The sequence below is a fragment of the Pseudophryne corroboree genome, chromosome 4 (assembly GCF_028390025.1).
Source record: "Pseudophryne corroboree isolate aPseCor3 chromosome 4, aPseCor3.hap2, whole genome shotgun sequence".
NCBI lineage: Eukaryota > Metazoa > Chordata > Amphibia > Anura > Myobatrachidae > Pseudophryne > Pseudophryne corroboree.
Genome location: NC_086447.1, coordinates 152,318,493 through 152,344,539, shown reverse-complemented (window position 1 = coordinate 152,344,539; position 26,047 = coordinate 152,318,493).

Genomic DNA, 26,047 nt, shown 5'->3' with positions numbered 1-26,047 from the left:
CCTTAATATATTCGCTCATTGCTTGAGTCTCTGGAACTGAAAGAGGATATGTTCGCCCTCTAGGTGGCTTGCTCCCAGGGACCAAATCAATGGGACAGTCCTATTCTCGATGAGGCGGTAAGATATCAGCAGCTTTCTCACTGAAGACGTCAGTGAATTCCTGATAGGCCTCTGGAAGGCCAGACTGAGGCTTTACACTTGTGGATTTTATTGGACATACTTGAGCGAAGCATGAATGGAGACAGGAGGAACTCCACGCCGTCAACTATAAGGTAGACCAGTCAAATTGTGGATTGTGCAATTGAAGCCAAGGCATACCCAGTACAATTTCATAGGTAGCTTTTGGTATGACCAGGAATTTGATGAGCTCAGAATGCAGGAAGCCCACTCCCAGCACTACCGACTTGGTCTGCTGAGTGATGGATCCTTCAGCAATACGGCTTCCGTCTACGGCAGTAAGATAAACCGGATGAGACAGCTTTGACACTGGGAGAGAAAGTATCTCCACTGCAGCTTGTGTGATGAAATTCCCAGCAGCACCACAATCCACAAAAGCGGACAAGGACTGGAGTCCATCTGGCATTTCCAAAGTGACAGGCAATATTAAATCTTGAGATGAAGGAGCTTTATTCAAGGTCCCTAACTTGACTCCTCCTTTGCAATTTAGGACCTGGCGTTTCCCGACCGAGCAGGGCAGGAACCAATCAGATGACCATCCGCAGCACAGTAGAGACACAGTCTTCCTTTTAATCTTCTGGACCGCTCCTCAGGTGTTAAACGAAATTTGTTTACCTGCATAGGTTCGTCAGCAATGATAGGTGGAGACTGTACAGGAGGCATAACTCGGTGCTTGCGAAGATCACCTCGAGAACGTTCACAGGCTCGCTCGCGTAAACGTAGATCTAACTTGACACATAGAGAGATCAGGGCCTCCAGTTGCCCTGGTAGATCTCGAGTAGTCAATTTATCCTTTATGCGGTCAGACAGACCATGCCAGAAGACGGCAACCAATGCCTGGTTGTTCCACTTCACCTCTGATGCCAATGTCTGGAACTGGATGACGTACTGACCCACAGTACGTGTTCCCTGGCGGATCTGAAGGAGGTCTGAAGAAGCAGAAGTCGTACGCCCAGGCTCGTCAAAGATGCGTCGGAATGCGGCAACAAACTCTGTATAATTATTCAGTAGTGCATCTGCTCGCTCCCACAGCGGAGAGACCCAATTCAGAGCAGAACCAGCTAACAGAGAGACAATATATGCAACCTTTGCTCTAGGTGTTGGAAAGTTCTGTGGTTGCAATTCAAAGTGAACTTCGCATTGATTCAAAAATCCACGACACATTTTAGGATTACCATCAAATTTACTTGGTGTAGGAAGATGGATGCGAGATATTGGAATAGGAGCAACTGGAGAGGTAGAAACCATGGAACTAGGAACAGGAGCAGTAACAGATGAGGACACTGGAGGAGCTGAGGTTGGAAATGACTGTTTCAGAGTGTCTAAACGAGAAGACATTTCCTGCAGGTATTGTATAATCTGCGGCTGCGCAGCCTCTTGACCATCTAGTCGTGACACTAAGCCTTGGAGTGTCCCTGACCCCACACTCTGACCACCGTCCGGATCCATGGGCCTCGGACAAACTGTCAGGTCTCTGGATTTGTCTGTACCCGGCGGGGGCGCTAGTGGGTCAGTGTTGGTGCGATGTATAAAGTGGGGAGGCAATATAAAAGTCCTGCGCATAAGCGCTGATATTTATTAATGTAAAGCAGATGGTACAATACTGAATATGATGGAAACCGGTAATGTAGAAAACTTATGACTGATAACCAAATCCAAATAACATAACAGTCTTTGCAGCAGAACGTAAATAACTTGATAATGAAATGCAGATGAGATAACAAAACTCCGGTAGTATTTGGAAATACACAGTCTCTGAATAACACAGGATAAACGGATAATGGTAATGAAAGCAGAACTCCGGTATTTGAGTAACTCACAGTCTCCGTTAAAGCACACGTAGGCTAAAGCAGGAGACAGTCTCTAAGCCAATAGATGTTATGCGGCTGAGTTGCACAGATGGTATGCTGACAATTAGTGCACAGGTAAGTAATAAGGAAAAACACCTGAGGAGAGTCTCTTACTGCTGATGGGTTTTGAAGCTGGATGTAGCTGAAGTCCGGAGTAACAGGAGAGCTGTGGAAACGGAATCTGGAACAAGTGAGATATCCACAAAGGATCGCTGGAAACAGGAACGCAGGAACTGGGAGAACTCGACACAGGGTATGTGACTCGTTGTCCGAGGCGATGAGAGTGAGCCCCGGACAGGAACTTATACCCCTTGCTCTGCAGTGATTGGTCGCGGTGTTCTGGCTGGAAACTCAGGGCTGGATTGGAAGCAGGAATCACAGCAGCATCCACACGGACCGGATGCCGGCACACAGCAGGACACAAACGCAGGACCAGACTCAGGGGCACTCAGCGACACGGGAAATGACGCTCGCGGTCAGCGCATCCATACAGCCGCGACTGGGGCCATGACCTCCGGAGGCCTGCACACCAGCGCGCTGGTAGGTGAGACGCAGCTGACCGCCGATTCCTGACAGACTGCTTCATATGGAGAAGAAAGTCATCAGAATGACGCAAGTAGGCGGGAAAATGCCATCGGGGTGAGCCACGGGGGGGGGGGCAAATTCAGTTGGATATGGAGGGATACAGAGGCATGATCAGATATGATGATGTTGTCGATGGAGGTGTGGGTGACTTTGGGGAGGAGGTGAGTGGCAGTAAAAATATAGTCAATTCGAGAGTGAGAAGAATGGGGGTGAGAATAGAAAGAGTAGTCTTTTTGAGTGGGGTGGAGTATCCGCCAGGGGTCTAAGAGATCCAACTGGGAGCAGAAAGAGGATAAGAGTTGTGCAAGAATCGTAGTAGTGGTGGCACTTACCCTGGATCTGTCCATGGATGGGTCGACCACTAAGTTGAAGTCCCCACCAACAATTAAGTTCTGGCTGCCCCAGGTAAGAAGGGTTGTTAAAAGATCTGCAAAGAAAGAATCGGGTGAGATATTAGGTGCATAGACATTGAGAAGGGTATAAACTGAATTATCAATACACACGTCTAACAATAGAAATCTACCCTCAGGGTCACAGAGTTTTCTGAGTAGAGTATATTGGAGATTGGAATGAAAAAGAATCGCTACCCCCCGAAACTTGGAGTGGTATGGAGATGAGATGCATTCTCCTATCCAAGGGGCTCGTAGGGTATTTCTAGGATCGTCTAGCCAGTGGGTCTCTTGTAAAAGTACTATGTGGGGCAACATGCGTTTTAGATGAGAGATCACTTTCTTCTTCTTAACCGGGTGATTAAGACCCTCAACATTCCATGAAACAATACGGAGTAACGTAGCATTCGGATCCCCGTCTACATGAGAGTGTGGGTGGGTGTCAGTAGACATGTCAACCCACCCCTACTGGGAAAAAGAACAGGAAAGGAGCGTGGAAGATAAAACAGGGTCCCACCCTGTCCCAGCGAGCAGGGGGGAATCCCCCAATGGGGGGAAGGGGTCCCAGCCTAGGCAGGCAAAACTAACAAAACAAACATACAATAAGGAAAACATAAATAAACAGCAAAAAGAATAGTTACAAGATCAGAGGTGTGAATCAATCACACTTCACTGAAACATTATGTGAGACCCGAATGCAGAATCGGGTAGCGGAGGGCTACTAATAGACATATACAAATAGCAATCAAGTGTCAGGTATAACGAAATGTAACTTGGCCTCCTCAGGATCCTCAAAGAAACGCGGTTTCCCATCTTCAAAAACCCTGAGATGGGCGGGATAAAGCAGGGAGAACCTGATCTTCGCCTCAAAGAGGTGTTTGCATATGGGAGCAAACTCTCTGCGCTTTGTGGCTACCGATGCAGAAAAGTCCTGAAAGATGAGGAGGCGATCACCATTGATGGAGAGGCTGGTAGCTTTACGGTAGTGATCAAGGAGTCTCGCTTTATCGCATAGTTCAGGATACGCATGATGACCAGGCGAGGGCGTCCCGAAGAATTCTTCCTTTCAGGCCCTACTCTATGGGCTCTCTCAATGACAAAAGGGACTCCTTTCAGATCCATGGATAGTTGCTTCGGAATATCCACCGAGAGGAGGTCCGAGAGTTCGCGACCTCTCACCGACTCTGGGATGCCTATGACCCGTAGATTGTTACATCTGCCGCGATCTTCGAGGTCATCTAGCTTCTCCGAAAGGTCAGCGATTTCCAGCTGTTTGGCGTGTAGAGAACGTTGGGCTTCCTCCAGATTATCTTCTAGGGTCGATATCCTCTGTTCCGCTTCATCAAGGCGAGTGGAGTGTTGACTCAGCCAGGTCGAAGAAGACTCAATGGCTTCTTTAATGCCCGCCAACTTCTCATCCAGGAGGGGCCCTAGTACCGCCAGCAGGTCTTTATGTTTCATCTTCAGTTGCTTAAGAAGCGGTCGTGATTTACGGGAGCGTTGGGAGAGCGAGCGTGTGGTCGAGTGGTCAGAGTCGGAGGAGTCGCCACATGGGGTGTCTTCCCAAGATTGCTGAGTAGTGCCTGCGGACATCATGGGCAAAGGAATCAGGAACTTTTCCATGCAAGGAGGTTTGAGTAGAGATGAGGCAGCCAGGTACAGAGAGTCCGAATAGTAAAGGGTGTAGCGGGTCTCACATATTAAGTAGTGATCTTCAGTAGTGTCTCATCTTGAGCACGAAGTACAAAAGGTGAGGTGAAGTGGGGGGGGGGGGGAGGGGGGCGTGTGAGCCTTCTGGTTGAGATGACTCCCAGGAGCCGGTAAGAACAAGTGAGAAAAAGGGCCAGGCCCCAGTAGAAATGCAGGAAGAGGGCGGCAGCTATGGGAGCGGAGGTCCGCACAGAATCCTTCACCGAGATGGCAGTGGGCCTTTATGTGCACAGCAACGGTGAGGTCGGGGTCAGGGCTCCAGGCGTGATAGGAAGTTTTCAGCTGCCACCGTGTCGCGGATAGCCGCGGAGGTCTGCGCGTGGGGGGGAGTGATGATCCGGTCGGCAGAAGGTAGGGGAGAGTTCCTCACCGCACTGTGTAGCAGCTATCAAGTCAGTGCAGCTCCCGTCTCCCTCTGTCTTGGTTGCTAGGTCCCCTGTAGAAGGGGTAGTGCCAAAGTGGCCACCGGACGCCGTAAGCCGCAGGGGGGGGGGGGTGCCTAGAGAGGTATGGTTTCTCAGGCAATGTGAGCAAAGTCTCTTTCCGTATGGTGTCCGGGACCACCCTATGTGGGTCCAATATCAGGGCGCTGCGGGGTGGGTAGGCAGCAGGTCTATTCAGTAGTAGCGTGGGGCGACCAGGGTTTTGGCGGGCTAGAGAGGCTCCCCTCTCTGTCGCTGTATAAGAAAAGGGGACAGGGTAGGGAGGAAGCAATAAGTCGGCTCCCACTGAGCAAGCGGGGGGAGTGCCATAGGAGAGATGGCGTCCTGTCCGGTGCAGGGGTGTCCTCCCGGCTCCTCACCTGGGTATGGCCGTTCTAGGAGGGAGGCGTCTGCGGTCTTGGCTTTGGAGGGCATCCCTCAAAATGGCAGCGGTGAGGATGGCGAGCAGGCCGTGGTTCCTCAACACAGCGGTATGCCTTTCAGCAGTCAGCAGGCAGCTCCGGTGTGTTGGCGTCAGCAAGGCAGCCTGTTCCCAGCAGCGTCCACCAGCAGCCAGCACTGTCTCCCCTCGGAGGGCCCGAGCCGCTGCAGCGATTATGGGCAGATCCGGGTGCAAGTCAGGTGGTGGCAGGGAGAGACGGTAGAAGTGGGGGATACGTGATGTAGCTGTACCTCCCGTCCGGGTCCTCGACGGTCTGCACAGATGTGTGCCGCAGCAGGAGCGAGAAAGAAAATGGCCACCGGGTCCCGTCGCAGGGAGTGAGGAGTTGGCCCCTCCACCGGATCCCCCCGCGTGTGTGAGTGGTCGCGTGACTTGTGAGGCCGGCCGCCGGTCGCAGACAGGTCTATGAGTGCCGGGAGATGAGGGCAGGGTCTGGGCGCCGTCACTGCCGCACTTCTGGAAGTCCGGCGGGTCTTCAGTTAAATCGAGGCCCCCGGCGTGAGGACCAGCAGCGGGCCACAATCCGCGGGAGCCTCCACGGCGCTCCCCGATTCCGCGGCCGTGGGTAATCAGCAGCAGGGGGGTTGGGAAGGTATGGATAATAGGGATATGGAGCAGGGAAAACGGGATTGAGCGGGCTGGGAGGGTAAAAAGGTGGTGTAGAAGCAGGAGAAAGGCAAAGCTGCGACTGCTCTCCTCCAGCATTAAGCCACGCCCCAGTAGCAGTCATGTTTAATAATAAGACATTCTACCACCCACCCTCCTTATCCCCCAACATTCATGACATGAACCACATTCTTATTTAATAAATAAGTTTAATTACCATCCGAAACATCTTCATATTATTCAGTAGCATTCATATTTAATAAGTAGCCTCAACCAGTCCCGACATCAAATAAATATCATGCACATTTAATACACATAATTCACAATACATTGATCATTCCACATATCAGTCCTCACATAAAACACTCACACCAATGTCCCATGTCCCCTTAACTCACTTGCACATTTCTCTCTCTACATAACATTACCCCCTAGTACTTATGGTATATTGATTTTTGCCTCAATACTCTTACTGGCTCCATAGAAGTCTCTGGAAGGCAGACTCCTTTATTTGCCGCCAGTAGTGATCCAGCAGGGAAGCTGGGATGTTTGGAGGAGGAGAGTGATGAGGGAAATTGGGAACATCAATAAAGAGGAGATTGAAAGCCCGTGTTCTTTCTTGGCCAAGGGCAGAAGTGGTAAGGCCAAACAAGACTCACCAACATAGCACAGGCCAGGGGGGCATCATACCACTCCCTACTTGCACAGCATTAACATTATGAAGGGCTTGTAGTTTGCCATGTTATGGTTGTACTCCTATCATTGAAATAATTCCTCTCTAACACCTCACTTACCTATAAATACTGCTCAGTTTTCCTTAGACTGTATCATTGTGACCTATATAATGTAATCTCTCTCCCTGTGTATTTCTAATCATTGTCACATATTTAGTATTTTTAGGAAATCAAGTGATATCCTTCCTAAGTTCCTAGTAACTATCTGAAGTCTCTTCAGCCTCACTGAGTGTATGTATCAGATATATAGTACAGGCTATCGCTGAAGCTGCTTTATTGTACATCTGTATGGGTCAGCACAGCCGTTTCGGCAAATACACTAATAAATACATGCACAAAGAAATATATTTGTGATACATGGGATCTTTTCATATTGAATCAACTTGTTTAGATTTTCTTGTCTTTTTTTTTTTTTTAAATATCACTCCATATCATGGACTGGCCTTGAACAGATCATGTATTATTTGTATCAGGAAGGACTTATTGAATAGTGTTAGTGCATTAAGGGTGGCAGAATGGTGTCATTAATGTATTGTTTATGGTAACTGTGTAATATTATCAGAACTCTGTATTATGTTTATGCTTTGTGCTGGAACGTTCAGCTCATTGCGTTCCCCGTGCAGTCACACTGTAAGCAGCCTGCGCTGGCCTTGGGATCTCTGCTGATGTGTGACACTGTGTAACTTGGCTCTCGGGCTGTGCTTTTAGCTCGGAAGCGTCTTTGATAAACTAGTGCTGACAAATAGGAAAAAGACTACAAAAGGTGCTTGTGGGCTATGCATCATGTGTTTCCCTTCTACGTCATCTGCACCTTTGAAGACAGGTCTGGAAATCAGATCACTCATCAGGAATATGCTCACTAAATGGATCATTTGCTACAGCATATTAACACACTGTTCACGAGCGACCTCAGAGACCTATTAAGTCATAGGCACTGACAGATTAATGTAAAGCACGTTAATGATGGAAAGATGATCTTAATAGGGGAACAGTAAAGCCGGAATATTTATTCCCAAATAATAAAATTGTAGTGGTGCTGGTAGAAGGGCATTTACAAATGTTTCTCAGGAGGCACCCCGCTCAGAATGTAGAATAGCCGTATTGTCTAGTCACCAGGATGTAGTGTGTGTGCACAGCAGAAGGTACAGTAGGTTGTTTATAATAAGTGACTGGACAGCTGAAAGATAAGGGGTGGGTGGGTATTCCCGGGGAAAGATTAATATTGGAGCGGATTGGACTACAGCACCAGGCCTCCACAGAAAAATTGGCCCATCACTATGACAGAATGATGATGACCTGCCACCCATCTGGCCACAGAGTCTGCCATAAAGCATAACTATTAAAATTGTATTTCTATTTTCCTCACGAATGCAATTTTTATACTTTAACATATGTTCTGGAGACATGGGGCTGTACACACCAACATGTAGTGGCCACACCCACATAGTACTGGCCACACCCACATAGTACTGGCCACACCCACATAGTACTGGCTACAGCCACACATCACTGGTCACAGCTCCTCCACATAACACAAATAGGCCTTTGATCATTTTCTTCCTCAGGCCTGTGTAGCCCTTAATCTAGTCCTGGGTATTGCATGTTAGGAATGGAACTGCACATTACTGCTAACTTGAATATGGGTTGAGTAAAATGAAATCTCTCCATCTTGAATTCTCCTTTAAAGAGACTCACAAGAACATTACATACACTAACAATCAGGAGAATAAGTATATTTATTTTTTACAAGTGTATTTAGTCATAAATAAAAGCCCCTCCTCCCACAGTCCTGGTTGACCGCTGGACACTTGGAGACGTGTATGTATTTAACAAAAAGATATGTTTTAACAAAAGCTGTAGTTCAACCCTAGGACCAACCACTCTAACATGGATATTCAATATACAAAAAGAAATGAGGAAGGCCAAACAGCACTGTACTTAACTAAAAATTAGAGATGTGCACCGGATATTTTTCGGGTCTTGTGTTTTGGTTTTGGATTCAGTTCCGCGGCCGTGTTTTGGATTGAGACGCGTTTTGGCAAAACCTCCCTTAAAATTTTTTGGCGGATTCGGGTGTGTTTTGGATTCGGGTGTTTTAAAAAAAAATAATCAAAAACAGCTTAAATCATAAATTTTGGGGGTAATTTTGATCCTATAGTATTATTAACCTCAATAACCATAATTTCCACTCATTTCCAGTCTATTCTGTACACCTCATACCTCACGATAATAAGATTTTACTTACCGGCAAATGTATTTCTCGTAGTCCGTAGAGGATGCTGGAACTCCGTAAGGACCATGCTGGGACTCCGTAAGGACCATGGGGAATAGACGGGCTCCGCAGGAGATAGGGCACTTTAAGAAAGCTTTGGACTCTGGGTGTGCACTGGCTCCTCCCTCTATGCCCCTCCTCCAGACCTCAGTTAGGGAAACTGTGCGCAGAGGAGATGGACAGTACGAGGAAGGATTTTTGTAAATCTAAGGGCAAGATCCATACCAGCCACACCAATCACACCGTATAACTTGTGATAAACTACCCAGTTAACAGTATGAACAACAACATAGCCACGGTTCAACCGATAAACTATAACATAACCCTTATGTAAGCAATAACTATATACAAGTCTTGCAGAAGAAGTCCGCACTTGGGACGGGCGCCCAGCATCCTCTACGGACTACGAGAAATAGATTTACCGGAAAGTAAAATCTTATTTTGTCTAACGTCCTTGAGGATGCTGGGACTCCGTAAGGACCATGGGGATTATACCAAAGCTCCCAAACGGGCGGGAGAGTGCGGATGACTCTGCAGCACCGATTGAGCAAACAGGAGGTCCTCCTCAGCCAGGGTATCAAACTTATAGAACTTTGCAAAGGTGTTAGACCCCGACCAAGTAGCTGCTCGGCACAACTGTAATGCCGAGACCCCTCGGGCAGCCGCCCAAGAAGAGCCCACTTTCTTAGTGGAATGGGCCTTAACCGATTTCGGTAACGGCAATCCTGCCGTAGAATGCGCCTGCTGAATCGTGTTACAGATACAGCGAGCAATAGTCTGCTTTGAAGCAGGAGCGCCAACCTTGTTGGCCGCATACAGAACAAACAGAGCTTCAGTCTTCCTGATTCTAGCTGTTCTGGTCACATAAATCTTCAAAGCCCTGACCACATCCAGGGACTCGGAATCCTCCAAGTCCCGTGTAGCCACAGGCACAACCATAGGTTGGTTCATATGAAAAGATGAGACCACCTTTGGCAGAAATTGAGGACGAGTCCTCAACTCTGCCCTATCCACGTGAAAAACCAAGTATGGGCTTTTATGTGATAAAGCCGCCAATTCTGAAACACGTCTAGCCGAAGCTAATGCCAAAAACATGACCACTTTCCACGTGAGGTATTTCAACTCCACAGTTTTGAGTGGTGAGTGGGATCTTAACGTGTTGTTACGTTTCCTCAAGTCACCTTGACTTGAGGAAACGTAACACCACGTTAAGATCCGAAAGCGCCACCGGAGGCACAAAGGGAGGCTGAATATGCAGCACCCCCTTCACAAAAGTCTGTACTTCAGGAAGAGAGGCTAATTCTCTTTGAAAGAAAATGGATAAGGCCGAAATTTGGACCTTTATGGACCCTAATTTTAGGCCCAAAGTCACTCCTGTTTGAAGGAAGTGAAGCAGACAGCCCAAATGGAACTCCACCGTAGGAGCAGCTCTGGCCTCACACCAAGAAACATATTTCCGCCATATACGGTGATAATGTTTTAACGTCACGTCTTTCCTAGCCTTGATCAGGGTAGGAATGACTTCCTCCGGAATTCCTTTTTCCGCTAGGATCCGGCGTTCAACCGGCATGCCGTCAAACGCAGCCGTGGTAAGTCTTGGAACAGACAGGGCCCCTGCCGCAGCAGGTCCTGCCTTAGAGGAAGAGGCCACGGATCTTCTGTGAGCAACTCTTGCAGCTCCGGATACCAAGTCCTCCGTGGCCAATGAGGATTGTTCTGACCCTGCTCATTCTTATTATTCTCAACACTTTGGGTATGAGAGGAAGAGGAGGAAACACATAGACTGATCTGAACACCCAAGGTGTCACCAGAGCGTCTACCGCTACCTCCTGAGGGTCCCTTGACCTGGCGCAATACTGCTTTAGCTTTTTGTTGAGACGGGATGCCATCATGTCAATTTGAGGCAGTCCCCATCGATCCGTGATCTGTGCTAAGACTTCTTGATGAAGTCCCCATTCTCCCGGATGCAGGTCGTGCCTGCTGAGGAAGTCCGCCTCCCAGTTGTCCACCCCCGGGATGAACACTGCTGATAGTGCGCTTACATGGCCTTCCGCCCAGCGTAGAATCCTGGTCGCTTCTGCCATGGCCACTCTGCTCCTTGTTCCGCCTTGCCGGTTTATATGAGCCACTGCCGTGACGTTGTCCGACTGAATCAGAACCGGTTTTCTCCGAAGCAATTCCTTCGCTTGACACAGGGCGTTGTATATGGCCCTCAACTCCAGGACGTTGATGTGGAGACAAGTCTCTAGGTTTGACCAGAGACCTTGGAAATTTCTTCCCAGTGTTACTGCTCCCCAGCCTCGGAGGCTTGCGTCCGTGGTCACCAGGACCCAGTCCTGAATGCCGAACCTGCGACCCTCTAGCAGGTGAGCACTGTTCAGCCACCACAGGAGAGATACCCTGGTCCTGGGAGACAGGGTGATCCTTTGATGCATTCGTAAATGGGACCCGGACCACTTGTCCAAGAGGTCCCATTGAAAGGTCCTCGCATGGAACCTGCCAAAAGGGATGGCCTCGTATGAAGCCACCATCTTCCTCAGGACCCGCGTGCAATGATGCACTGAAACCTTTTTTGGTTTTAAGAGGTTCCTGACCATGGCTATGAGCTCCTGAACCTTTTCGATCAGAAGAAAAACCTTTTTCTGGTCTGTGTCTAGAATCAGGCCCAAAAATGTCAGACGCGTTGTAGGGACTAGCTGGGACTTCGGTATATTGAGAATCCAGCCGTGTATCTGCAACGTCTTCATGGACAGAGACACACTGTCCAGCAACTTCTCCCGAGATCTCGCATTTATGAGGAGATCGTCCAAGTATGGGAAAATTGTGACCCCCTGCCTGCGCAGGAGCACCATCATTTCTGCCATTACCTTGGTGAAAATCCTTGGGGCCGTGGAAAGCCCAAACGGCAACGTCTGAAATTGGTAGTGACAGTCCTGCACTGCAAATCTCAGAAACGCCTGATGAGGGGGGAATATCGGAACATGAAGGTATGCATCCTTTATGTCCAGGGACACCATCCAATCCCCGCCCTCCAGGCTGGCGATGACCGCCCTGAGTGATTCCATCTTGAACTTGAACCTCTTCAAGTACAGGTTCAGAGATTTCAGGTTTAAAATGGGTCTGACCGAACCGTCCGGTTTCGGAACCACAAACAGGGTCGAGTAATATCCCTCTCCTTGCTGGAGATGAGGAACTGTGACAATCACCTGTTGAATATACAATTTTTGGATTGCCGCCAACACTAGCTCCCTCTCTGACGGGGGAGCCGGCAGAGCCGATATGAAAAACCGGCGAGGAGGCAAGTCTTCGGATTCCAGCCTGTATCCCTGAGAAACAATCTCTAATGCCCAGGGATCCACCTGCGAGTGAACCCAGACGTGGCTGAAAAACTGAAGACGAGCCCCCACTAGATCTGCCTCCCCCCGGGAAGCCCCAGCATCATGGGGTGGACTTTGCAGAGGCAGGGGAGGACTTTTGCTCTTGGGAACTAGCTGTGTGCAGCTTCTTTCCCCTACCTTTCCCTCTGGCAACTAAGGACGATCCCTGTACCTTTTTGTTTTTATTGAAACGAAAGGACTGCATTTGATAATGAGGTGCCTTTTTTGTATGCTGCGGGGGACATAAGGTAAGAAATTCGACTTACCAGCCGTAGCCGTAGAGACAAAGTCCGAGAGGCCGTCTCCAAACAACTCCTCCCCTTTGTAAGGCAAGTACTCCATATGCCGCTTTGAATCGGCATCTCCCGTCCACTGTCGGGTCCACAAGAGCCGCCTAGCAGAAATAGACATAGCATTTATTCTGGAGCTTAATAAACAAATGTCTCTCTGAGCATCTTTCATATACAAGGCAGCATCTCTGATATGCTCTATAGTCATTTGAATAGCATCCCTATCTAAGGTGTCAATCTCCGTAGATAAGGAATCTGCCCATGCCACAACCGCACTACAAACCCAGGCCGACGCCATAGCCGGTCTAGCAATAGTACCTGAATGAGTGTAAATGTGCTTCAAGGTAATTTCCTGCCTGCGGTCAGCAGGTTCCTTGAGGGAAGCCGTATCCTGAGAAGGCAGTGCCTTTTTGGACAAGCGTGTCAGCGCCTTGTCTACTTTAGGCAAAGATTCCCAGCTTATCCTATCAGTTTGTGGAAAAGGATACGCCATAAGAATCCTTTAGGGAACTTGTGGTCTCCTATCCGGAGATTCCCAAGCCTTTTTCGCACAATTCACTTAGTTCAAATGAGGATGGAAAGGTGACTTCAGGCTTTTTCCCTTTATACATGTGTACCCTCGTGTCAGGGACCGGGGGTTCTTCAGTAATATGCAAAACCTCTTTAATGGCAATAATCATGTACCGAATACCTTTTGCCACCTTCGGATGTAATTTTGCATCTTCATAGTCGACACTAGAGTCAGTATCTGTGTCGGTATCTGTGTCATCGATCTGGGATATGGTGCACTTCTGAGACCCCGAAGAGCCTGGCGCCACAGGGACAGGCAAGGACTGGCTACCTGACTGATCCCTAGCTTCTGCCTTGTCTAACCTTTTATGCAATAGATTAACATTTGCATTCAAGACATTCAGCATATCCACCCATTCCGGTGTCGGCGTTGCCGACGGCGACATGACATTCAAGCACTCCCCCTCCACATTAAGCGAGCCTTCCTCGTCAAACATGTCGACACACGCGTACCGACACACTTCACACACACAGGGAACCCCTTTCCTGAAGACAGTATCCCTGTCAAGGCCCTTTGGAGAGAGAGAGTATGCCAGCACACACCCCAGCGCAATGATCCTGGAGACCAACACAAAATGTTTTTCCCCAGCAGCGCTGTATAATATGTTATCCGTCAATTATGTGCCCCCCCCCCCCTCTCTTTTAAACACCCCTTCACCGTGTGTAAACAGGGGAGAGTCCGGGGAGCTTCCTCTCAGCTGTGCTGTGGAGAGAAAATGGCGCTGGTGAGTGCTGAGGGAGAAGCCCCGCCCCCTCAGCGGCGGGCTTCTGTCCCGCTCAAACTTACAAAAATATGGCGGGGGCTCTTTTATATACATGTACAGTGCCCACCTGTACATGTATATTGTCTTTTGCCATAAGAGGTGTTTATATTGCTGCCCAGGGCGCCCCCCCCCCCCCCCCCCCCCTGCGCCCTGCACCCTTACAGTGACCGGAGTGTGTGAGGTGTATGGGAGCAATGACGCATAGCTGCAGTGCTGTGCGTTACCTCCGTGAAGCTGAAGGCTTCTGCCGCCTGACGACTTCTGTCTTCTGTTCTTCTAGCTCTGTGAGGAGAACGGCGGCGCGGCTACGGGGGTGGACGCTAGAGATGAGCGGGTTCGGTTTCTCTGAATCCGAACCCGCCCGAACTTCATGGTTTTTTTCACGGGTCCGAGCAGACTCGGATCCTCCCGCCTTGCTCGGTTAACCCGAGCGCGCCCGAACGTCATCATGACGCTGTCGGATTCTCGCGAGACTCGGATTCTATATAAGGAGCCGCGCGTCGCCGCCATTTTCACACGTGCATTGAGATTGATAGGGAGAGGACGTGGCTGGCGTCCTCTCCATTTAGATTATAAGAGAGAGAGATTTACTGGAGCTTAGGACTAGGAGGAGTACTGTAGAAGTGTAGAGAGTGCAGAGAGTTTACTAGTGAGTGACCACCAGACAGTGCAGTTTATTTAATATATCCGTTCTCTGCCTGAAAAAAGCGATACACACAGTGACTCAGTCACATACCATATCTGTGTGCACTGCTCAGGCTCAGTCCAGTGTGCTGCATCATCTATATATATTATATATCTGTCTGACTGCTCAGCTCACACAGCTTATAATTGTGGGGGAGACTGGGGAGCACTGCAGTGCCAGTTATAGGTTATAGCAGGAGCCAGGAGTACATAATATTATATAGTGAGTGACCACCAGACAGTGCAGTTTATTTAATATATCCGTTCTCTGCCTGAAAAAAGCGATACACACAGTGACTCAGTCACATACCATATCTGTGTGCACTGCTCAGGCTCAGCCCAGTGTGCTGCATCATCTATATATATTATATATCTGTCTGACTGCTCAGCTCACACAGCTTATAATTGTGGGGGAGACTGGGGAGCACTGCAGTGCCAGTTATAGGTTATAGCAGGAGCCAGGAGTACATAATATTATATTAAAATTAAACAGTGCACACTTTTGCTGCAGGAGTGCCACTGCCAGTGTGACTGACCAGTGACCTGACCACACTGACCACCAGTATAGTTAGTAGTATACTTATATTGTGATTGCCTGAAAAAGTTAAACACTCGTCGTGTGACTTCACTTGTGTGTTGTTTTTTTTTTTATTCTATAAAAATAAAACTCATTCTGCTGACAGACAGTGTCCAGCGGGTCCGTCATTATATAATATATAATATATACCTGTCCGGCTGCAGTAGTGATATCTATATATTTTTTATATCATTTATCATCCAGTCGCAGCAGACACAGTACGGTAGTTCACGGCTGTGGCTACCTCTGTGTCTGCACTCGGCAGGCAGTCCGTCCATAATTGTATACCACCTAACCGTGGTTTTTTTTTCTTCTTTATACATACATACTACTACGACATCTCTTTATCAACCAGTCTATATTAGCAGCAGACACAGTACAGTACGGTAGTTCACGGCTGTGGCTACCTCTGTGTCTGCACTCGGCAGGCAGTCCATAATTGTATACTAGTATCCATCTCCATTGTTTACCTGAGGTGCCTTTTAGTTGTGCCTATTAAAATATGGAGAACAAAAATGTTGAGGTTCCAAAATTAGGGAAAGATCAAGATCCACTTCCACCTCGTGCTGAAGCTGCTGCCACTAGTCATGGCCGAGACGATGAAATGCCAGCAACGTCGTCTGCCAAGGCCGATGCCCAATATCATAGTACAGAGCATGTCAAATCCAAAACACCAAATATCAGAAAAAAAAGGACTCCAAAACCTAAAATAAAATTGTCGGAGGAGAAGCGTAAACTTGCCAATATGCCATTTACGACACGGAGTGGCAAGGAACGGCTGAGGCCCTGGCCTATGTTCATGGCTAGTGGTTCAGCTTCACATGAGGATGGAAGCACTCAGCCTCTCGCTAGAAAAATGAAAAGACTCAAGCTGGCAAAAGCAGCACAGCAAAGAACTGTGCATTCTTTGGAAGGGCCATCCTGTGTGACACTGCAGTGCCACTCCTAGATGGGCCCGGTGTTTGTGTCGGCCACTAGGGTCGCTAATCTTACTCACACAGCTACCTCATTGCGCCTCTTTTTTTCTTTGCGTCATGTGCTGTTTGGGGAGGGTTTTTTGGAAGGGACATCCTGCGTGACACTGCAGTGCCACTCCTAGATGGGCCCGGTGTTTGTGTCGGCCACTAGGGTCGCTTATCTTACTCACACAGCGACCTCGGTGCAAATTTTAGGACTAAAAATAATATTGTGAGGTGTGAGGTATTCAGAATAGACTGAAAATGAGTGTAAATTATGGTTTTTGAGGTTAATAATACTTTGGGATCAAAATGACCCCCAAATTCTATGATTTAAGCTGTTTTTTAGTGTTTTTTGAAAAAAACACCCGAATCCAAAACACACCCGAATCCGACAAAAAAAAATTCGGTGAGGTTTTGCCAAAACGCGTTCGAACCCAAAACACGGCCGCGGAACCGAACCCAAAACCAAAACACAAAACCCGAAAAATTTCAGGCGCTCATCTCTAGTGGACGCCCAGTAAGAACCTGCGTTCACCCCCTCTGGAGCTAATGGTGTCCAGTAGCCGAGGAAGCAGAGCCTATCTTAGACAAGAAGGTCTGCTCCTCTCTCCTCAGTCCCTCGATGCAGGGAGCCTGTTGCCAGCAGTGCTCCCTGTGAAAAAGTAGAAAAAGTAGAGAAAAAATCCAAACAAAAATGCTTTTAGGCAGAGAACTCAGGAGATCTCTCTGCAGTGCACCCATCTTGCTCTGGGCACGGTGTAAAACTGAGGTCTGGAGGAGGGGCATAGAGGTAGGAGCCAGTGCACACCCAGAGTCCAAAGCTTTCTTAAACTGCCCTATCTCCTGCGGTGCCCGTCTATTCCCCATGGTCCTTACGGAGTCCCAGCATGGTCCTTACGGAGTCCCAGCATCCTCAAGGACGTTAGAGAAATTATTTTTAGTCCTAAAATTTGCACCGAGGTCACTGGATGACTAAGCTAAGCGACCCAAGTGGCCGGCACAAACACCTGGCCCATATAGGAGTAGCACTGCAGCAGTAGCGGATCTTGCCACGGGCAAGCAGGACTTTTGCCCGGGGCGCCGCCTTCCGGAGGGCACAGGGCGCCATCCGGAGGGCGCCACACCAGGGCAAGATCCGCTGCTGCTGTGTGCCCCCCGCTGCCCGCCTGCTGCCGCTGCCCCCGCTGCCGTTGTGAAGGGAAACTAGACGCATATGCGTCTAGTTTCCCTTCGTGGAGACGTCCTTTACTGTGCGGTGCGCGATGACGTCATTGCGCACCGCTCATCATTTCAGTCTGTACAGGGGGCGTAAATGACCATGCCCCCTGTACAAAGCCACGCCCACTATTGCCGCCCGGGGCGCTCAGAGTGCCAGAACCGGCCCTGCACTGCAGTGTCAGACAGGATGGCACTTATAAAAATTGGCCCCAAACATCACATGATGCAAAGATAAATAATAAAAAAAGAGGTGCAAGATGGAATTGTCCTTGGGCCCTCCCACCCACCCTTATGTTGTATAAACAGGACATGCACACTTTAACAAACCCATAATTTCAGCCACAGGGTCTGCCACACGACTGTGGCTGAAATGACTGGTTGGTTTGGGCCACCACCAAAAAAAGTAGCAATCAATCTCTCCTTGCTCAAACTGGCTCTACAGAGGCAAGATGTCGACCTCATCATTATCCTCCGATTCCTCACCCCTTTCACTGTGTACATCCCCCTCCTCACAGAGTATTCATTCGTCCCCACTGGAATCCACCATCACAGGTCCCTGTGTACTTTCGGGAGGCAATTGCTGGTGAATGTCTCCACGGAGGAATTGATATAATTCATTTTGATGAACATCATCTTCTCCTCATTTTGTGGAAGTAACCTCGTACGCTGAACGCTGTAAAGGTGACCGGCTGCACTAAACACTCTTTCGGAGTACACACTGGAGGGGGGGGCAACTTAGGTAAAATAAAGCCAGTTTGTGCAAGGGCCTCCAAATTGCCTCTTTTTCCTGCCAGTATACGTACGGACTGTCTGACGTGCCTACTTGGATGCGGTCACTCATATAATCCTCCACCATTTTTTCAATGGTGACAGAATCATATGCAGTGACAGTAGACGACATGTCAGTAATCGTTGGCAGGTCCTTCAGGCTGGACCAGATGTCAGCACTCACTCCTGACTGCCCTGCATCACTGCCAGTGGGTGGGCTCTGAATTCTTATCCTATTTCTCGCAGCCCCAGTTGCGGGAGAATGTGAAGGAGGAGCTGTTGATGGGTCACGTTCCGCTTGACTTGACAATTTTCTAACCAGCAGGTCTTTGAAACTCTGCAGACTTGTGTCTGCCGGAAAGAGAGATACAACGTAGGCTTTAAACCTAGGATCAAGCACGGGGCCAAAATGTAGTGCTCTGATTTCAACAGATTGACCACCCGTGAATCCTGGTTAAGTAAATTAAGGGCTCCATCCACAACTCCCACATGCCTAGCGGAATCGCTCTGTCTTAGCTCCTTCTTCAATCTCTCCAGCTGCTTCTGCAAAAACCTGATGAGGGGAATGACCTGACTCAGGCTGGCAGTGTCTGAACTGACTTCACGTGCGGCAAGTTTAAAGGGTTGCAGAACCTTGCACAACATTGAAATCATTCTCCACTGCGCTTGAGTCAGGTGCATTTCCCTTCCTTTGCCTATATCGTAGGCAGATGTATAGACTTGAATGGCCTTTTGCTGCTCCTCCATCTTCTGAAGCATATAGAGGGTTGAATTCCACCTCGTTACCACCTCTTGCTTCAGCTGATGGAGGGGCAGGTTCTGGAGTGTTTGCCGGTGCTACAGTCTTCGGCACACGGTGGCTGAATTCCGAAAGTGGCCCGCAATTCTTCAGGCCACCGACAGCATCTCTTGCACGCCCCTGTCATTTTTAAAAAAATTCTGCACCACCAAATTAATTGTATGTTCAAAACATGGGACGTGCTGGAATTTGCCCACATGTAACGCACGCACAATATTGGTGGCGTTGTCCGATGTCACAAATCCCCAGGAGAGTCTAATTGGGGTAAGCCAATCTGCGATGATGTTCCTCAGTTTCCGTAAGAGGTTGTCAGCTGTGTGCCTCTTATGGAAAGCGGTGATACAAAGCGTAGCCTGCCTAGGAACGAGTTGGCGTTTGCGAGATGCTGCTACTGGTGCCGCTGCTGCTGTTGTTGCTGCGGGAGGCAATACATCTACCCAGTGGGCTGTCACAGTCATATAGTCCTGAGTCTGCCCTGCTCCACTTGTCCACATGTCCGTGGTTAAGTGGACATTGGGTACAACTGCATTTTTTAGGACACTGGTGACTCTTTTACTGACGTCTGTGTACATTCTCGGTATCGCCTGCCTAGAGAAGTGGAACCTAGATGGGATTTGGTACCGGGGACACACTACCTCAAGAAATTTTCTAAGTCCCTGTGAATTAACGGTAGATACCGGACACATATGTAACACCAACATAGCTGCCAAGGCCTGAGTTATCTGCTTTGCAACAGGATGACTGCTGTGATATTTCATCTTCCTTGCAAAGGACTGTTGGACAGTCAATTGCTTACTGGAAGTAGTACAAGTGGTCTTCCGACTTCCCCTCTGGGATGACGATCGACTCCCAGCAGCAACAACAGCAGCGCCAGCAGCAGTAGGTGTTACACTCAAGGATCCATCGGAGGAATCCCAGTTAGGAGAGGACTCGTCAGACTTGCCAGTGACATGGCCTGCAGGACTATTGGCGTTCCTGTCTAAGGGGGAAATTGACACTGAGGGAGTTGGTGGTGTGGTTTGCAGGAGTTTGGGTACAAGAAGAAGAGATTTAGTTGTCAGTGGACTGCTTCCGCTGTCACCCAAAGTTTTTGAACTTGTCAATGACTTCTGATGAATGCGGTCCAGGTGACGTATAAGGGAGGATGTTCCTAGGTGGTTAATGTCCTTACCTCTACTTATTACAGCTTGAAAAAGGCAACACACGGCTTAACACCAGTTGTCCGCATTTCTGTTAAAATAATTCCACACCGAAGAGGTGATTTTTTTTTGTAATTTGACCAGGCATGTCAATGGCCATATTTATCCCACGGACAACAGGTGTCTCCCCGGGTGCCTGACTTAAACAAACCACCTCACCATCAGAATCCTCCTTGTCAATTTCTTCCCCAGCGCCAGCAACACCCATATCCTCATCCTGGTGTACTTCAACAGTGACATCTTCAATTTGACTATCAGGAACTGGACAGTGGGTGCTCCTTCCAGCACTTGCAGGGGGCGTGCAAATGGTGGAAGGAGCCACCTCTTCCCATTCAGTGTTGGGAAGGTCAGACATCGCAACCGCCGACACAATTAGACTCTCCTTGGGGATTTGTGATTTAGAAGAACGCACAGTTCTTTGCTGTGCTTTTGCCATCTTAACTCTTTTCAGTTTTCTAGTGGGAGGATGAGTGCTTCCATCCTCATGTGAAGCTGAACCACTAGCCATGAACATAGGCCAGGGCCTCAGCCGTTCCTTGCCACTCCGTGTCATAAATGGCATATTGGCAAGTTTACGCTTCTCCTCAGACGCTTTTAATTTAGATTTTTGGGTCATTTTACTTAACTTTAGTTTTTTGGATTTTACATGCTCTCTACTATGACATTGGGCATTGGCCTTGGCAGATGACGTTGATGGCAATGAATCGTCCCTGCCATGACTAGTGGCAGCAGCTTTAGCACTAGGTGGAAGTGGATCTTGATCTTTCCCTATTTCACCCTCCACATTTTTGTTCACAATTATATGCCAGTAATATTATTATATCAATAGCAATGGCCTACTGTACTGTACAACTATATACTGTTGGTCACCAAAATGCTGCACTGTACTACTATATATACTGCTCACAACAATGCAGCACAGATATGGATACTTGCAGTGACACGGAGCTGCAAGATACAGCAATGGACTACTGTACTGTACAACTATATACTGTTGGTCACCAAAATGCTGCACTGTACTACTATATATACTGCTCACAACAATGCAGCACATATATGGATACTTGCAGTGACACGGAGCTGCAAGATACAGCAATGGCCTACTGTACTGTACAACTATATACTGTTGGTCACCAAAATGCTGCACTGTACTACTATATATACTGCTCACAACAATGCAGCACAGATATGGATGGATACTTGAAGTGACACGGAGCTGCAAGATACAGCAATGGCCTACTGTACTGTACAACTATATACTGTTGGTCACCAAAATGCTGCACTGTAATACTATATATACTGCTCACAACAATGCAGCACAGATATGGATACTTGAAGTGACACGGAGCTGCAAAATACAGCAATGGACTACTGTACTGTACAACTATATACTGTTGGTCACCAAAATGCTGCACTGTACTACTATATATACTGCTCACAACAATGCAGCACAGATATGGATACTTGAAGTGACACGGAGCTGCAAGATACAGCAATGGACTACTGTACTGTACTACTACTGGTGGTCACCAAAATGCTGCACTGTACTACTATATATAATATATATAGTATATACTGGTCACACAACAATGCAGCAGATATTGAGCACTGATGATCAGGATACTGTCTAGAACTGAGTCTGACACGGAGCTGCAAGATACAGCAATGGCCTACTGTACTGTACTACTATAATTATATACTGGTGGCCCCCACAATGCAGCACACTGAGCACAGATATTTGCAGCACACTGAGCACAGATATGGAGCTTTTCAGGCAGAGAACATAGATATTTGCAGCACACTGAGCACAGATATGGAGCGTTTTCAGGCAGAGAACGTAGATATTTGCAACACACTGAGCACAGATATCTGCAGCACACTGAGCACAGATATTTTCAGCACACTGAGCACAGATACGGAGCTTCTCAGGGAGAGAACGTAGCCACGTCCTCTCCGTTCAATCTCCAATGCACGAGTAAAAATGGTGGCGACGCGCGGCTCTTTATATGGAATATGAATCTCGCGAGAATCCGACAGCGGGATGATGACGTTCGGCCTCATTCGGGTTAACCGAGCAAGGCGGGAAGATCCAAGGCTGCCTCGGACCCGTGTAAAATAGGTGAAGTTCGGGGGGGTTCGGATCTCAACGAACCGAACCCGCTCATCTCTACTAAAAATATAACAACAATACTGTAAATACAAAGCAAAACACTTAATATAATGAATAAATGGATTATATATGAGGAAGGGATAAAAGTCATATCAGAAAGTCCCAGTTCTTGAAAAAATCCTTTATGATCTCCTCTTAATGATGAAATACAAATTCAAAAGGTTCTCTCCAATAAAAGGTGTACAGTACATTATAATATGAGCTGAACCTTGGCACATTGGATCTGAAGCTTGGTGAAATACAAGGGAAGGAGGCGCTCCAGATTATATTCTCCGGGTCCTGGGCCTCCTGTAGTGCTACATGTTCTCAAAATATTTATATTGCATTTCTCAATCAAGGTTATTCAGTAGAGATGAGCGCCGGAAATTTTTCGGGTTTTGTGTTTTGGTTTTGGGTTCGGTTCCGCGGCCGTGTTTTGGGTTCGACCGCGTTTTGGCAAAACCTCACCGAATTTTTTTTGTCGGATTCGGGTGTGTTTTGGATTCGGGTGTTTTTTTCAAAAAACACTAAAAAACAGCTTAAATCATAGAATTTGGGGGTCATTTTGATCCCAAAGTATTATTAACCTCAAAAACCATAATTTACACTCATTTTCAGTCTATTCTGAATACCTCACACCTCACAATATTATTTTTAGTCCTAAAATTTGCACCTAGGTCGCTGGATGACTAAGCTAAGCGACCCTAGTGGCCGACACAAACACCGGGCCCATCTAGGAGTGTCACTGCAGTGTCACGCAGGATGTCCCTTCCAAAAAACCCTCCCCAAACAGCACATGACGCAAAGAAAAAAAGAGGCGCAATGAGGTAGCTGTGTGAGTAAGATAAGCGACCCTAGTGGCCGACACAAACACCGGGACCATCTAGGAGTGTCACTGCAGTGTCACGCAGGATGTCCCTTCCAAAAAACCCTCCCCAAACAGCACATGACGCAAAGAAAAAAAGAGGCGCAATGAGGTAGCTGTGTGAGTAAGATAAGCGACCCTAGTGGCCGACACAAACACCGGGCCCATCTAGGAGTGTCACTGCAGTGTCACGCAGGATGTCCCTTCCAAAAAACCCTCCCCAAACAGCACATGACGCAAAGAAAAAAAGAGGCGCAATGAGGTAGCTGTGTGAGTAAGATAAGCGACCCTAGTGGCCGACACAAACACCGGGCCCATCTAGGAGTGTCACTGCAGTGTCACGCAGGATGTCCCTTCCAAAAAACCCTCCCCAAACAGCACATGACGCAAAGAAAAAAAGAGGCGCAATGAGGTAGCTGTGTGAGTAAGATAAGCGACCCTAGTGGCCGACACAAACACCGGGCCCATCTAGGAGTGGCACTGCAGTGTCACGCAGGATGTCCCTTCCAAAAAACCCTCCCCAAACAGCACATGACGCAAAGAAAAAAAGAGGCGCAATGAGGTAGCTGTGTGAGTAAGATAAGCGACCCTAGTGGCCGACACAAACGCCGGGCCCATCTAGGAGTGGCACTGCAGTGTCACGCAGGATGTCCCTTCCAAAAAACCCTCCCCAAACAGCACATGACGCAAAGAAAAAAAGAGGCGCAATGAGGTAGCTGTGTGAGTAAGATAAGCGACCCTAGTGGCCGACACAAACACCGGGCCCATCTAGGAGTGGCACTGCAGTGTCACGCAGGATGGCCCTTCCAAAAAACCCTCCCCAAACAGCACATGACGCAAAGAAAAATTAAAGAAAAAAGAGGTGCAAGATGGAATTGTCCTTGGGCCCTCCCACCCACCCTTATGTTGTATAAACAGAACATGCACACTTTAACCAACCCATCATTTCAGTGACAGGGTCTGCCACACGACTGTGACTGATATGACGGGTTGGTTTGGACCCCCACCAAAAAAGAAGCAATTAATCTCTCCTTGCACAAACTGGCTCTACAGAGGCAAGATGTCCACCTCATCATCATCCTCCGATATATCACCGTGTACATCCCCCTCCTCACAGATTATCAATTCGTCCCCACTGGAATCCACCATCTCAGCTCCCTGTGTACTTTGTGGAGGCAATTGCTGCTGGTCAATGTCTCCGCGGAGGAATTGATTATAATTCATTTTAATGAACATCATCTTCTCCACATTTTCTGGATGTAACCTCGTACGCCGATTGCTGACAAGGTGAGCGGCGGCACTAAACACTCTTTCGGAGTACACACTTGTGGGAGGGCAACTTAGGTAGAATAAAGCCAGTTTGTGCAAGGGCCTCCAAATTGCCTCTTTTTCCTGCCAGTATAAGTACGGACTGTGTGACGTGCCTACTTGGATGCGGTCACTCATATAATCCTCCACCATTCTTTCAATGTTGAGAGAATCATATGCAGTGACAGTAGACGACATGTCCGTAATCGTTGTCAGGTCCTTCAGTCCGGACCAGATGTCAGCATCAGCAGTCGCTCCAGACTGCCCTGCATCACCGCCAGCGGGTGGGCTCGGAATTCTGAGCCTTTTCCTCGCACCCCCAGTTGCGGGAGAATGTGAAGGAGGAGATGTTGACATGTCGCGTTCCGCTTGACTTGACAATTTTCTCACCAGCAGGTCTTTCAACCCCAGCAGACTTGTGTCTGCCGGAAAGAGAGATCCAAGGTAGGCTTTAAATCTAGGATCGAGCACGGTGGCCAAAATGTAGTGCTCTGATTTCAACAGATTGACCACCCGTGAATCCTTGTTAAGCGAATTAAGGGCTCCATCCACAAGTCCCACATGCCTAGCGGAATCGCTCCGTGTTAGCTCCTCCTTCAATGTCTCCAGCTTCTTCTGCAAAAGCCTGATGAGGGGAATGACCTGACTCAGGCTGGCAGTGTCTGAACTGACTTCACGTGTGGCAAGTTCAAAGGGCATCAGAACCTTGCACAACGTTGAAATCATTCTCCACTGCGCTTGAGACAGGTGCATTCCACCTCCTATATCGTGCTCAATTGTATAGGCTTGAATGGCCTTTTGCTGCTCCTCCAACCTCTGAAGCATATAGAGGGTTGAATTCCACCTCGTTACCACTTCTTGCTTCAGATGATGGCAGGGCAGGTTCAGTAGTTTTTGGTGGTGCTCCAGTCTTCTGTACGTGGTGCCTGTACGCCGAAAGTGTCCCGCAATTCTTCTGGCCACCGACAGCATCTCTTGCACGCCCCTGTCGTTTTTTTAAAAATTCTGCACCACCAAATTCAAGGTATGTGCAAAACATGGGACGTGCTGGAATTTGCCCATATTTAATGCACACACAATATTGCTGGCGTTGTCCGATGCCACAAATCCACAGGAGAGTCCAATTGGGGTAAGCCATTCCGCGATGATCTTCCTCAGTTGCCGTAAGAGGTTTTCAGCTGTGTGCGTATTCTGGAAACCGGTGACACAAAGCGTAGCCTGCCTAGGAAAGAGTTGGCGTTTGCGAGATGCTGCTACTGGTGCCGCCGCTGCTGTTCTTGCGGCGGGAGTCCATACATCTACCCAGTGGGCT